The sequence below is a fragment of the Sitophilus oryzae genome, unplaced genomic scaffold (genome assembly GCF_002938485.1).
Source record: "Sitophilus oryzae breed Bouriz unplaced genomic scaffold, Soryzae_2.0 scaffold_947_pilon_pilon, whole genome shotgun sequence".
Classification (NCBI taxonomy): domain Eukaryota; kingdom Metazoa; phylum Arthropoda; class Insecta; order Coleoptera; family Curculionidae; genus Sitophilus; species Sitophilus oryzae.
Window position 1 is genome coordinate 173,286 of NW_022147580.1, and position 15,598 is coordinate 188,883.

The window sequence follows — 15,598 nt, forward strand, 5'->3', positions numbered from 1 at the left end:
GCCGTAAATTCTTGAAGTACACTAGCATCGTTGGTCATGTGATCTGATGCTCCAAAATCTATGATCCACTTCTCTCGAAACTCAGAAGAAATTGATTTGTAGCCCACAAACGCCGTTGGTGTAGTCTGCGGTCCACCTTCATTCTTCTTTGGACAGGATCTGGCGATGTGCTTCTTTGAACTACGCTTGAAACAACCTCGACAACACTTCCTCAGATGATCTCGGCTACCACATGTAAAACACGCAAGTCTTTTCTTCGAAGAACACTGTTTGGACTTATAACCGATTTTGCATTTTGAAAATAAAGCCACAGTATTATCTACTCCATATACATTTTAAAGCCTTTGCTCTTCAGTTAATAAGCGTGTCGTTAAATTTTCTAAAGTACGAAGAGATACATCAGTAGAGTCCCAAGCACTATGGAAATGTTGGTAATCCTTAGGAAGTATAGACAAAATTCTGGTAAGTACCATAGAATCGGGTATACTACCTCCTAGTTTCTTCATTCTATTACTTAGTTGCTCTAGTTTCGCAATATGTTCTGCCACTGACACAGCTTCATCCCATTTAAAATCAAAAAACTGCTTCTGCACCAAAGACAAGGTTTCCTCCGACTTCAAATCATACACTGCATGTAGTTTCTGCCACATTTCGGATGCACTCTCACAACTCATCAAAAATTGTAGGGATTTGGCTTCTACCCTAGTTACAATTAATCTCTTGCCCACTCGATCTGCCTTAAGCCACTTGTTTAACTCATCACCCGGATCAGCCGGTCTGACAGTTCTACCCTCACACGCATCCAAAGCATTGTTGCAGTCTAACAGAGTCCGACTAACAAACTGCCATTGTGGCCAGTTACTCGAATCCCGGAGGTTTTCTACTTGGACCTTGTCGAAATCCATAGTGACCTTCTGGTAATTTAGTCTTTAATCCGAAAAACAAATTACACACCGCGATAACTGCGAACTAAATGAAACAAAAACGAAAAAACTTAAGACCCGAAAACAACGTAGCCTGGGCCCATAACCTGTTCGAATATTTCGTTTTCTACGCTTAAAATAAAACTCCGTGCCGATCTCTAAAGATGTTTATTCAAGACTGACTAAAAACTTAAAATGCTATACAAAATCATAGGCGCCCTTATCGATTGAAAAGTACACATATCAGGGCGCATAAAAGAGACAGCGTAAGAAAAGGGTCAACAGACACTCGCTCTAAATATAATCAGGTAGGAAGTTTAGTTTTCTGTTATTTTAATGTTTACATAACAAATTCCTCTTTATTATTGTAACTGAGAATCTACAACAATAATGTACTGTACAAAGAGAGAACAGTAAACACGTTGCCAAACGTATGAAATAAACCGATAAATTGTGCACATTACTACAAAACGTGGAAGGGGATTTAGCAGATTTTTCGCAGTCGACCCAATCACTACGTCTGTCCATCCTCTGTCAATACCATTGTATCATGTGTCAGTACTTAAAGTTCTAGAGAAAGGTGTATATCATACGTTCAGCTTCACGATTTAATTACGTCTCGCGATACTTTATTTGTTTATTTATTAACGAGTCATTGTAATTTTTTCTATGGCTTGAAAAATTAAGTGCAAGTTAGTACCACTTGCATTTTTGGTAAAAGTAAGTGGGATTGAGTTGGTGTTCGACAGTCGTCGCGCTATTAATACTCTGAATTCAAAATCCGATATCTCGAAATTTATTAAAAATAATTGATTGCAGTTTTTCAAAAACTTCTTAACATATCTGCTCTATTTTCTTCGCAGACAGTATATGAAAATAAAAAGTTACACGACTGGTGATAATTGCTATGCACTAAAAGTAAGTGAATGAGTTGTTTATAATTTTTGAAATTGAAAGAACGACCATATCGAGTTTTTCTTATCTAAACGTATTGTAAAAGATTCGATCTTCAAAATAAAAAAAAAAGTTTCAATGTCTAACGTGGTTCTTAAGTTATGGCGTCTTATGTGCTGTAGAATGTAGAAAGTAGAATGAGTAAGACGGGGGTTAATCACTGCGACCTTAAAGATCTATTGTGATTGTCCCCCTTCCTTGAGTTATCACACAATCTATAACCCAAAATACGCCTGTTGTAGAGGGGATAGGGTATTTTCCATCCTCCTCTGACAACAGTTCTTCCTCCGAGGGTACACACCCTTCCACAGTTGGAGTTTGGCCCTCCGTACCGCCCTTCACAGTCGAGGAGCTTGCCTCCGGCTGAGGAACCAGTGAGGTGGAGGCTGGAGGATCTATCTCCATTTTTTCCACCTCTTTAACTTGGTCTCTCCTTAGACCTGAGACTAATAATAGAGGATATGTCTCTCTTTCTCTATTGCCTCCTTGGATTTGAGGTGAATTCCTATTGTGAGGACCTGACCATGACCCTTATCCCTCGAGTTAATGATCCTTACATTGAAGTTCTGACCCTGGATAAGGCTCGGCAGACAGGTGGTGTCTTTCCCCTTGATCCTCGGCAGAAAGACCATGATGGCCGCCCCTTTAGAGATGTTTTCTCCCTTCACTGCAACCAGTTCCAGCTCTTGCCAATTTTTAAGCTTAGGTGCAATTTCCACCAACCAATTCGCCGATTCTGGGGATACACAATCTATGAGGATCATGCCTACCCGAAAGTGTATCCCCGCAAAACATAGCTGACCCATATTTTGTAGATCGTTGTGTTGCGATCCGATCGCCACTACTTCGTCCAGTATAGCCTCTTCTAGAAATGTTTGCTGGTCGGTGGTCAGAGCAACCTCTGGAAAATCCTTTGGCAGCACCGCCATTTTCACTTGTCCAGAAATAGCGGCAAAAATGGTGATACGTCCCTGCTTGCCTCCCGGTGTTGGACGGCTTTCCATCCCGGCTTCTTTCTCTCCCTGCCGGAGAAGGGGTGAGAGGTTATCGCTCCGTCTCTTGCCCTTTGATGGAGATGAGTCAGGTTGTTTCTTGGTTTCTTTACTCTCCCCTTTTCGGAGGAGTGGTTACGCTTTTGCTTCCTCCGGAGCAAGTCCTTCGTGGAGCAGTCGGAGGTATCTCCGTGCTTCTGCTCCGCTAAGACCTACTCTCAAAGGATCGTCTAGCCCGCCTGGTTGACCCAGGCCGGGTAGACTAAACGGTAGCTTGTGTCGCTTATTGGGTGTAGAGGTAGAGGCTCCCGACCCTTGCTGAAGAAGGTGGTAGCTTGTGTGCCAATTGTGGAGGATGATCCCAAGCAATTGTCAGCCGCCCCTCTTGTAGTTTCCTTTGGATTTGGTCCCTTGGAACTTTCATTTGTAATGTTCCCAGTGTCGCTAGGGGGCTTTCCCACAGCTTCACCGGTGGTGTTTTGAATGCTAGGTATCGTAGTGTTTCCACGAGTCGCTAGGCATAGTCGGTCCAATTCTACAGAGCCCCGCATGTAAAAGTAAGGGGTAAATACAATGGGGTGCCCCCTGATGCCCCAAGGTTGAGGCCAGTAATGGCTAGTCCTCTATCTAGCCACGCATCCCTTTGACCTGGTCCCGCTATCGTAGGATTTAGGTATTTGGTGACGTTGTTGTCCTCTTGGTCCAGGCGGTTAAGCCAAGACCCCCCACACCATCTACCCGCGAGACATGACCACAGTCAGTAGAGGGTGCCTGGTATGACGGACAGGTATACGATCATCACAGCCTCATCCGGTATCGCTATATGTCTTGGTGCAATTCCCTGGCCACGACACTACAGCCAGGGACAACACGATGAGTGAGATGCTTGTTAGACCAAGCCAGGCGCTAGGGGGATTCCTCCAGCACCTGACCAGGAGCTTCCCCACCAACAACAAGGTCTTGCATCTCCTAGGGAAGGTCTTATGTGTTAAAAAGTTGAGTTTTTAAATTATCGCGATTACTGACGATTTCTCATGATAAAAAATTGGACATCCTCACAATATCCTTATAATTCCATTTCAGATGCTCAGAAACATATCTAATGATTTTATCTAGTTATCTTTTCGAAAAGGAAGTCGTTTAAAAATAAGCGGTTTGCGATCGTGAGTTTACTTTACTTCATAGGGAAAGGCGTACCGGCAACGCCGCAACAGCACACCGTCGCGCGTCGCATTTCTCTCACTCCGACTTAATAAGATCCCTATACGATTTACTTTCACACATGTAAATACCGACCCAAAAGTAACAGTTGCCAGCACCGTATTAAAGAGCAATGGAGATATACCGCAATCTTGCCTTAAATATTTAGTTGTTATTATGAGTTCGGATAGATGTTTTTCAACTTTAATATATGAGTGGTTGCCTCTATAGAGTTCATTTATAATTTCTATTAGGTCTCTATCAGTTCCGATTACTTCCAGAGCTTCCCAAAGTTTCGAGCGTGGTACATTATAGTATGCCTTCTCTAGGTCTATAAAGGCTATAGTCTAAGAGCTAGCAACGTTTTAGAGAAAGTATTTTAAGAAAGCTGGTTCTTTGATATATATTTTACTATGCTCTCTGGAACAGCATGCGGCCCGTCTGGCTGCCGATACATGTTGCGTTCACTACTGCGCATTGGAAGATGATCCTATATTTTTTTTATTTAGTCTTATAAATTCCAGTATTGAATATAAATCGAACATGTCTCCATAGCGCAGGGCGTAGAGTTTCCAACTACGAACCGTGGATTCAGAGTTCGAATCCGGATCAGGGAAAAACCTTTTTGTATTTTATTTCTGTTAATATTCTGATAGTAAAGTATTGAATAATTTTGGTGATTCAAAAAAAAACAAATATTTAATAGTTTACTAACAGAATATAACCAAAAATAAAATAAAATGTTTTTGCCCTTACCCGGATTCGAACCTTGACTTCTCGCTTGATAAGCGGAACCTCTACGCGCTGAGCTATGAAAACTCGGTCGGTTTATATTCAATACTAGAATTTAAAGGGCTAATAAAAATATAGGATTTTCTTTCAATGCGCAGAAGGGAACGCAACCATTAACGGCAGCCAGACGGGTTTGGTTTGGCTGTAACGCATGCTGTTCCAGAGAGCATAGTAAACGATATATTAAAGAGCCAGCTTTCTTAAAATATTTGTTTTCCCGACGTTGCTAGCTCTCGTACTACTACGTGGACTTCTCTATTTACCACAATTTGTTTCTCCAGTAGTTGTTGTAAGGTGAACAGGTTATCGACATAAGACCTTCCTGGCCTAAATCCACTCTGGTCTTCTCCGATTTTGTGAGCTACATTAGCCTGAAGTATATTTTGTATTATTTTGCCATATAGACGGCTTAACGAGCTATTGATGCTAAATTAAAATTCGAAGAATTTTATTTTTTTTAGCCGGATATACTCTATAATAGCGCCTTCTTCAAAATTCGGTCTACTATAATTTGCAATCTTGTTTGATATATACAGGGCGAGTCAAAACTAAATGTTAACCTAACCTCACTGTGTTTTGTATCATAATAATCGAACAAGGTTTCGTTTAATTTTTTTGTTTTTTTAAGTATTGTACCTAAAATCTATATTTAATGAGAACATTGTGTTGAAGAAGATAATATTATACAGTAGGGGTGCAAGAGGTATTGAAGCGATACATATAGCCTAGCTTACCCAAAAGTCAACCTCACCTTCACGTGGTGCACCATTTTTACACAAACGAGGATCTGACGTGCTAGTATAGGCGGTATAACCTTATACAACCCTCAGACCTACCATTTTTCTGAGGAAGAGGAGTAGTAAACTACACCTAGCCGGCCGAGAACGTAGCACCAGGGAACTATCGTCGCGCTTCTTACTGTGCCATAGCCATCCCGTGCTACAGTTGCAGCCAAAACTGTACGGCAGCGTAACCGCCACAGTTAAACCTTTTCACACAGCTTACACACAGCAATTATGGACCATTCGAGTGAGACAAAATCATCGTCCGGAGGTAAAATACACCCTCAATCGGATCTCCGGGAGGGGGTAGGCACCCGAGTACGCTCGAGTAGGCACTCGAGCGTATCATCGGAGAAACAAAAAACATCAATGTTTCACGTGTGCGGCGTGGAACGTCCGCACTCTACTGGACAAGATTAATTCAAATCGGCCAGAGAGAAGAACAGCACTGGTCCCACAGGAACTCCACCGATTAAATATAGATGTTTTACCGATTAAATATAGATCCGCTTTGCGGATGAAGGTAGTCTCAGTGAGGAGCATTACACCTTCTTTTAGAAGGGTCACCCCGCAACACAGGAGAATATATGGCGTAGGCATTATGATCAAAAACAAAATCGCCACCAAATTAACAGAAGTACCTATTGGTGTCTCGAAACGTCTTATGACCCATAAGGTACCCCATATCAGACAAAACTTACGTCAACATCATTAGTGCCTACGCTCCCACCCTAGACGCTAAAATTGGGGATAAGGATAAATTTTACCAAGCTCTACAAAATGTTCTTCAACGAATTCCAAAGCACGAACGAATCATCTTCTTAGGTGACTTTAATGCCCGTGTTGGCAAATAACAGGAAATTTGACCTGACGTATTGGGAAAACATGGAATGGAAAACGTAAATAGCAATGGTGAACGCTTATTAACAACATGCGCAGAGTATAATCTTTGCATCACCAATACGTGGTTCATGTTAAAGGACAAGTTTAAAGGTACCTGGAAACATCCCAGATCAGGCCACTAGCATCAATTTGACCACGTAATTGTACGAAGGGCGCATCTAAAAGATGCCAGACTCACAAAAGCCAGAATAGATGCCGAACGCGGCATTGGCTTTTAATTTCAAATATGAAAATCCAGTTAAAACCCAAACATCCACACTGTAAAAAGCAAAACAACATGACCAGATTGCACGTACGGGGTCTAGAGAACAACAATACCGCCGACGCCCTCCGGGAAGCCATCAACGAATCACTTCCACCAATAACTCCAATCTCAATCTTGGAAGCTGAAGAAGGCTGGACACAATTAGGGGATGCGATTCATAAAACCAGCGAAGCAGTACTGGGAAAGTCGAACAAAAAGAAACAACCAGACTGGTTTAACGAAAATGAACCGCATATACAGGCTTTGTTAGAACAAAAGCATAGAGCATATCAAGCAATCACTGCAAATCCACACAATCCAAGATAAGAAGGTAGACAGACAACTTTAAAGCAGCCAACAATACGCTTCGAAGAGAACTGCGCCAACTAAAGGAGGTCAACTAAAGGTGGTCACAAAAAGCGAATCAGATTTAAGAGTACGCCACGCATCACGATTATCGTAAATTCTTCCAAGTTGTAAAAGAAGTATACGGTCCAACCAAGAAGGTAAGCTGCCCAATCAGGCACAAAATGGCGAACTTCTAAAAGAGGAAGAAAAAATCCGAAATCGCTGGAAAGAACATTACAGTCATATCCTTAACCAAGAAAACAACCCCAATATAGAAGCACTAAACACAATTACCTAAGTATAACAGCCTCGATGTATTAGACATCCCAATAACAGAATAGGAAATAAAGACCTCCATAAAACAGCTTAAAAACAACAAATCAGCTGGCTGTGACGCGATTCCGGCGAAAATCTATAAGTGTGCAAGTAAAGACTTATTGGTCATCTTATGGCTCTATTCAATGTCGTATGGGAAAGCGGAGAGGTGCCTCAGGACTTTCGCAAAGCGAATATAGTGAATATATTTAAGAACAAAGGAAGTGCATCGGACTGCGGAAATTGCCGGGGAATTTCACTATTGGCTATCAGAGGAAAAATTCTTGCAAAAATTATGTCAAACCGCCTGCACACATATATAGAAAAAATATTTCCAGAATCGCAAACGGGTTTTCGTACCAACTGCGGTACCGTCGATTCCATATTTACCATCCAATATTTACCATATATTACAATCCGCCAACTACAGGAATAAGTAAAAGAGCAGCAGCCTAACAAAAATGTTGCATTCATCGATCTAACAAAAGCCTTCGACTCTGTGAACAGAGATGCGCTTTGGGCAATTATGAAAAAGTTCAGAGTGCCCAACAAATTTCTTACAGTGTGTAAAAGCCTCCACAACAACAACAAGTCAAGAGTGTCACATCATGGATCACTGAGCCATCCCTTCCTAACAAATACAGAAGTTAGGCAGGGATGTGTCTTAGCGCCTCTCCTATTCAACATATTCATGGCAGCGCTCTCCATTATAGTGGACAGCATACTGCAGGAGGGAGGATTGGGCATTAGATACAGATACGACGGCGGTCTGTTCAACATAAAAAGGTTTAGTGCAAAAACACGTACAAAATTCATCACAGAACTTCAATACGCTGATGACTGCGCTTTAGTTGCACACACGTTACAACAATTACAAGAAATGTTGAACACATATACCTGGGCATACGAGGCTTTGGGCCTAAAGCTAAACATCGACAAAACCAAAATTATGTGTACTCCCCCGGAAGATCACAACAATGCTATAAAAGATGGATAAGAACGATTGGAATATGTGGCGAAATTCAATTACCTCGGCATCGGCAGTTTGTTTTCGGAAAAGGCCAATATTGACTCTGAAATTCAGCACAGGATTAGCAGTGCCTCAAGAGCATTCTGGAAATTAAAAGACAGGGTTTTCTACAATCATAACTTGAGCACAAAAACGAAACTTGCAGTGTACCGAGCAATAATAATCCATACCATGTTATATGGAAGAGAAACCCGGGTGCCGGCCGTACCGCCGACCCATTAAACAAGTTGTAACAGAGACACCTTAGACAATTCTTAAGAATGTCTCAAACGTATCGGTCCCTGCGGGAGTATTGAAGTCATGGTTACAAAATCCCGCTTAAGATGTACACGTATGCAGATTGCAAGAAAATCGTATACCAAAATCTCTGCTTTACAGTGAGCTTGTAGACGGTAAGAGGAGGCCGGGTGGACAACTGAAAAGGTACAAGGATATTTTCCACGAAAACTTAAAGACTATTAACATGCAGAATGAGTGGGAAGAACCAGCTCACAATAGAACTCAATGAAGAAGAATTATAAACTCAGTGACAACCAAAAAGTAAAGAGGCATCAAAGCAATGAGATTTTTGAATGTCCGGAGTACGGTAGATAGATAACATCACATATCGGGCTTTTCAGTCACAGAAAAGCTCATGAAAGAAAACCCCTTGCGTGACCGTCTTCTGATGTGTGTCGAATACTCGTCAACGAGTAATGGCAGTATGTATGTGTATGTATTATACAGTACTTCCTGTTAATGCTTCTTTAAATTCTTCGAATTTATTATTTATTAATTTTAAGAGGGCTTTAAATAAGCAATTAATTTGCTTTAAAAACGGTTATATTTCAAAAACTATTCGGTATAGTATATAACATTATGGTATTTTTGGAACGAAAATTTTGTGGCAAATCCACTGAGCTAAAAATTATATAGGGTGTTTCAAAAAACATGTGCCGTTTCTAGTGGGGATTCCTCTCGTAAAAATACGATTTTTTTCATATCAACATAGGTCCGATTCTGCTTTGTTTCATATGCACCTCACTGGTGAATATATCGACACTTTTTTAACAGTGAAATAATTTTAGTAACTTTTACCCTCAAAATTTTACTCACATCGCTAATAGCATTTGGAAGAAAATTATAATAAATGGAAAAAGATGAAGAATTTAACCCCCAGTAGTTACGGAACAAAGCAGAATCGGACCTATATTGATATGACAAATAAATCTTATTGTTACAAGAGGAATCTCCCCACGAGAGACGGCACATAAATTTTGAAATACCCTGTATAGTATTCCATTTAAAAATATAAAACTTTGGTACACAAGATTAACGAGTTGGTCTGCTTTTCCACCATCATCACATTTCTGTAGTGCCGATCTTCTGGTAATACTCTATTCAGTGCTTCAGAATCTGAAATTTATTTTTCTGTACCTGGAATTTATTTCGGGCCCTTGCCCTTTCGATAATATGCACTTCTCCTTCTTTCATGTCATCGTCATGTTCAGTAGTTAATTCATCATCTTCGTTCAAACAGTCTTATGCGCTGTTACAATTGTTCTTGCTCTGCCTCATATGAGTACAACTAGAAAATAATAATTATTTAATAAAAAAAAATGTCGATTATTTACTTTTTTAATCACAATTTACTCATTTTCAATTAAAACAAACCAGTAAAATAACTTACCTTACACGACATTATAACATTATTTATGTAAAAAGAGTATCACAAACGGTCGCGCGCGGACTTACACTCCGCATATGAGTATAAAAAGATACCTACTAACTACACTAAACGTTGTGCAAACGTGAATTTCTCATAAAATAGGCAGAGACAGGAAGATACTAAGCGGCGCAGCATCTGATGTTTTCATATTTTCGAAATATCGGGAAAAATAGGTACCTACGGACTGTGGGCCCGCGCGCGACCTCCAAAGGCTTAAGGGGGAAACCAACCACATCCACGACCTTCCACGACTGCCTTCTGGCCCTACCCATCTTTAGCTAGGATGTCCGAGAGCTTCGAAAATAGCGGATGTATATTAGAACATCTCGCGCCAAAAGATGGTAAAAGAGCATTTTCCGTTGTTGAATTGAAGATATATTAATTATTTTGTAAACGTTTATTTTCTGTTCTTAATTTATTCGGAACGGTTACTACATAGATCAGAGTAGGGGGAAATTTAAATATTATTACCAAAAATAAGAAAAATATTAAAATAATTCCTTCAGTCTTAAGACAAGTTGACTATCTGGAATAGAAAATTCGGTTAAAGCGAGCATTATCATTCGATACCTTGTTAAAATGTTCTCTCACTTTATCTGTTTTTACTTTTCAGGGCGCTTATGAAGGTTTTCTATTAAGTGAATCCACTATTGCAATCCACGAGAGGGTAAGATTAAAAGTTTAAAGGAATATATTTTGAACAATAAGTACCTACATAACAATACTGTTAGACTATCAGATTGACAACAAAAACACATCTACAAAATTCTTACATTTTTTATTTTAGAATTAATATGTAGAGTAGATTGCTATTGTAGTTGTCATCTTTTAAGTTTTCCCATTATTGCGGATATATAACTATTGACAATTTTCTCAATTGTCAATGTATGTACCAATAATTGGATGCTGTTTTATGCAATTATATTTTGTTCCTTATCAATATCCCCGTCCATAATACCAAATTTCGATGTAAGGAAAACTTAAAAGATATTTTTCTGTAGTTTTGCAGATTTTTTTTCAAAGGAATGCAAGAGTGGACACACTTCTCTACAAATTGAAATTACTATATTTATTAAAATACATACTAATATAATAGTAATAAATATTATCTTTATTTGTAACTTTTGATACTACCTACATCATCTAGCAGAAAAACTCTTAATATTACCGTTGATTGAAAAAATAAGAAGATGCGCAACCTTTTGGGCGATTTCGGGCATAAAACCTGTCCGAGATTTAGCTGGCGTCACCGTCAGCCTGTCCCAGATTTTAGCTCATTGTCGTTTATAGCGCAGCTGATAAAGAATACTGTACCGTAATTCTGCTTTCAGTCGCCAGAGTGGGCGGTTGCCGGAGACAGTGTTGCCAGAACTACAGACTAATCCGTAGATTTATGGATTTTAGATACAGTAGGTTAATAATACGGATTTTCTATCATTAAACAATTTAATATGATATTATATGATCACAAAATACTAAAATTTTAAAGGTGGCGCGTTTGTTAATAATTTAAATTATGAAGAGTTATTTCCTAAAAATCTTTGCTGAAAATGCAATTTCCCAAAAATCAATTCCTTCAATCAACGATATTACTAAGAGTTTAATTGGTTTGTTTAATTAATTTAAAAATTTACAAAAAAAAAAATACAAAATTATAACTATAGTGAATTACAACAGAGAAAAAAAAAACTCCAGTTTGTTGACTGAATTAATAATATTATATAATATGCAGTTAATTAGATACGTTGTCCAACATACACAAACATGTATAGTCACTGCGGTGAAAGAATATATGTATTGTCAAATATAGCCACTCTCAGCATTGGCTGATAGTTGATTAAGTGACAATTTTTGTCCTTCATATTAATTCAAAGTAGATTATCATATATTCTGGAGCCTAATATAGAAACAATTCATACAAACACAGCTTATTTAAACCTACTTCTTAATTGTTCCTGTTTTAGCTAGGATTTAAAATATTGCGGACATATTTGTAAGTGCTTGTTTAGATACATATGTAACATATCTTGTTAAATAGTGGTAATTTGGAAATACAATATCAAATACATTGTATGTATAGTTAGAATTGTATTATCTGAGGAATAGTGTATTTTATATTTTAAGAAAAGTATACGGTATGAATAGTATATAAATATACCATGAAATCTAAATTTTATTTTTTAAATACCAGATTATCTGCAAACAGTCAACAGACAGAATATACGGGGTGGCCCATCGAAAACGTTCCGCATGGCATAACGGCCAGAGTATTTTTTTTCAAAAAATCCATAAACACGTCAATTTTGTTTGTGAGGGGGACAAGTTTTGCCCCAAAAATGATCATCCCCCAATTTTTTTCAAATGGGAAGGGAGGTCAAGTGGTACCGCAATGAAAAGGGCTTTCTATTATCTATATGAGAAAATATGAAGGATTGAAATTTGAAAAGTTTATTTAAAAATTTATCAGAGTAAATGATAAAGATAAATTCCTTCGACCAATTTGCTGTTTTTTCTTATTATTTCTAGATGTTTTCGCATTTTTTCACTTGCCACAAGGTTGAACGATCAGGTGCGGTAGTTGCGAGAGAGCTGTACTGTGACTTGTGCGTTGAAGTTCTTCTCAATATCGTTAAATTTTTAACAATTATGGTGTACTCACTTACAGAAAAAGTGGAAATAATCGAACTTTATTTTACTTTATTTTAAAACGTCGTCGTTGAGTTCTTGTACCAACTGAATTTTGTACGGGTGGAACTTACTTCTTTTAATATCCTTTGGACGCTTGTATGATTCACGCCGGTCTCATTCGCCAATTTTCTTGTACTTAGCGTACCTGGCAACTTGGCCTAATACGAATACCTCCATAGCTTCATTTACTACAGGATTTTCCCTCTGCCTCTTTTTATTCATAACGAAACCAGTTTCGCGAAATTTTGCTACTAACTCGCGAACAATTTTGCCATAAAGGTGTTTGTTAGGATGGCGTTCATTGAATATCTGCGCAACCCGATTGCCACATTCATTATTTTTAAAAGAAAGTTCGATTATTTCTACTTTTTCTGCAAGTGGGTACACCATAATTGTTAAAAAGTTTAACGGTATTGAGAAGAACTTCAACGCACAAATCACAGAACAGCTATCTAGCAACTAGAAAAAATGCGAAAACATCTAGAAATAATAACAAAATACAGCAAATTGGTCGAAGGAATTTATCTTCATCATTTACTCTGATAAATGTTTAAATAAACTTTTCAAATTTCAATCCTTCATATTTTCTCAATGACTCGACCGATTTTCAAAAACGAAGCGGGAAAGTATAGATAATAGAAAGCCCTTTTCATTGCGGTACAACTTGATCCCCCTTCCCATTTAAAAAAAAATTGGGGATGAAACCCCCGCTCAGAGGGTTGAAGATTTTGCAGTCATTTTTGGGGCAAAAGTTGTCCCTCTCACAAACAAAATTGACGTGTTTTTGTATTTTCTGAAAAAAAATTACCCTGGCCGTTATGCCTTGCGGAATGTTTTCGATGGGCCACCCTGTATAAATATCTTTCCAGCCTTTCGTATTTGAACTATTTTAATTCATCGAATGTATAACTTACTAATTGATGTTTTCTAATACCAAACATTAAACTATAGAAAGAGCGACGAAATGTAGGCGTCGCGTCGGTGACGTAATTCTTGCGAGGCCCCTTTTATTTCTAGTTAGTACAGTAACAGAATCTTAAAATAAAGGAGCTGTTATACTAGTACATATTCATACACTAAATAAGAAAAATTATTTTTTTTACGAACAATTACTATGAACTTCCTCTGGTGATCGTTACTAAACAGAACTGTGTTGAGCGGGCAGTGCAGAGAAATATGTGAGAGTGAGAGGAGCAACAGAAAAAAATGAATCACCATAAGCCGAAGAGATGCAGAAGCCCGGAGAAGGGAAGTGCTTATCAAAACTAAGCCCACGGCCACACAGAAAGCGATTTTTGCTTTTTTTGCGACTAAAACAAAATAACAGGATTAGGTATATAGTAGTGGCCCGACCAAAAGCGTGCAGCGTTCGGTGTGTCTCGCAAAAGACGCAAATGAAAACAAATCAGTTTGTTTTCTGTAGCGTCTTTAGCAATTTCTAAGATGAGACCCCCGTCATAGGCGGACGTAATATTTAATAATACAATAAAAATGAATTAAATAGTAGTAGGGTATTATCTAAAAATATTTTTATACAAAGTGGAAATAGTTTTCTTGTATTTTTATGTAGGTATATAAGTTGTCCCAGAAATAAGTGCAAGTATTTTAACTGGTAGTATAGTTCAACCCCAGAAACACGCTTTATGAAGTATTTTTCGCCAAATTTTTTTTTTTTTAAATTCGGAATTTTTTGAAAAATTTTTGGATTTTTTTAGTTTTTAGTTAAAAAACACAATTTCTTGATAATATGGCAACATAGGTAGTAGATTAAATTTACAAGAATGAAAATCCAGAAAAGATCCAGTGGTTCTCAAAACTGGAGCAAAAAATCATTTTTTTGGAAATTTTCAAAGTAAAATAACTCCGTTATTTTGGACTTATTTTAAAAACGACAAAGAGAAAATATGTTTCTTTTATCGAGATCTACCACCCCTTAAAATACTTGCACTTATTTCTGGGATAACCTGTATAAATAAATTATAATTCTTACCGTGAACTGCTATGAATCCACGTTGCGTTTGTCTCGTTTCGGGAAAATCAACCAACCTCTCACGACCGGTTTCTGGGCCTTTACCGTTCATCAGGTGAGCTCTGGTTGATTTCGTAAAATGACAAACACATCGCGGAGACTTTCAATAGGTACTGTCGGAATCTAGCGGTTAGAAATTAAATCGCCAGTACATTGTGGAGATCTGGTAGAGACACCTACCTGTGCGATGGCCGTACTTGCGTACAACCTGGAAGAAGCGTATCAATTAAAGCTTCCAAGAAAACTATTTCCACTGTGTATATTCAGGCTGCCGAAAAAAGCCTTAGTGTGGGTTTACATACATCCGTCATGCGTCATCCGTCGTTTATTTTATGGAAATGTATTGGTTTATTTAAAAAATGACAGTTCATACTTAAATATGATTGGTGTGACGTAACGACGGACGACGCATTACGGATGCATATAAACTCAGCTTTAGAGTCCAAGTTTGTAAGCCTTCATAGCAGTTTACGGCAAGAATTATATAAAATATTTTTATAGAGGACATCTGCTGTTTAGGAAGATTCTATTAAATTGAAAAATTTGAAGGAAATGTTTGAAAAAGTGTAGTTTGAAATGTTGAATAAGCAATAAATTAAAGAAAGTAAAAATTAAACAAAAGTAAATTAAACAAATAGTTTTTTACATGTAAAATTTATTTTTTTTTGCGTAAAAAAGGTTTTTTCTACC

General features: G+C 38.1%; 1 protein-coding gene across 1 annotated transcript in view; it reads left to right on the forward strand.

Moving 5' to 3' along the window:
- LOC115891057 overlaps nt 1-15,598 on the forward strand; it is a 329,806-nt gene that overhangs the window by 11,028 nt on the left and 303,180 nt on the right. Inside the window, exon 2 of the mRNA XM_030911456.1 lies at nt 10,805-10,858. The gene's annotated coding sequence lies outside the window, so the exon portion shown is untranslated. The remainder of the gene's footprint in view (nt 1-10,804; nt 10,859-15,598) is intronic.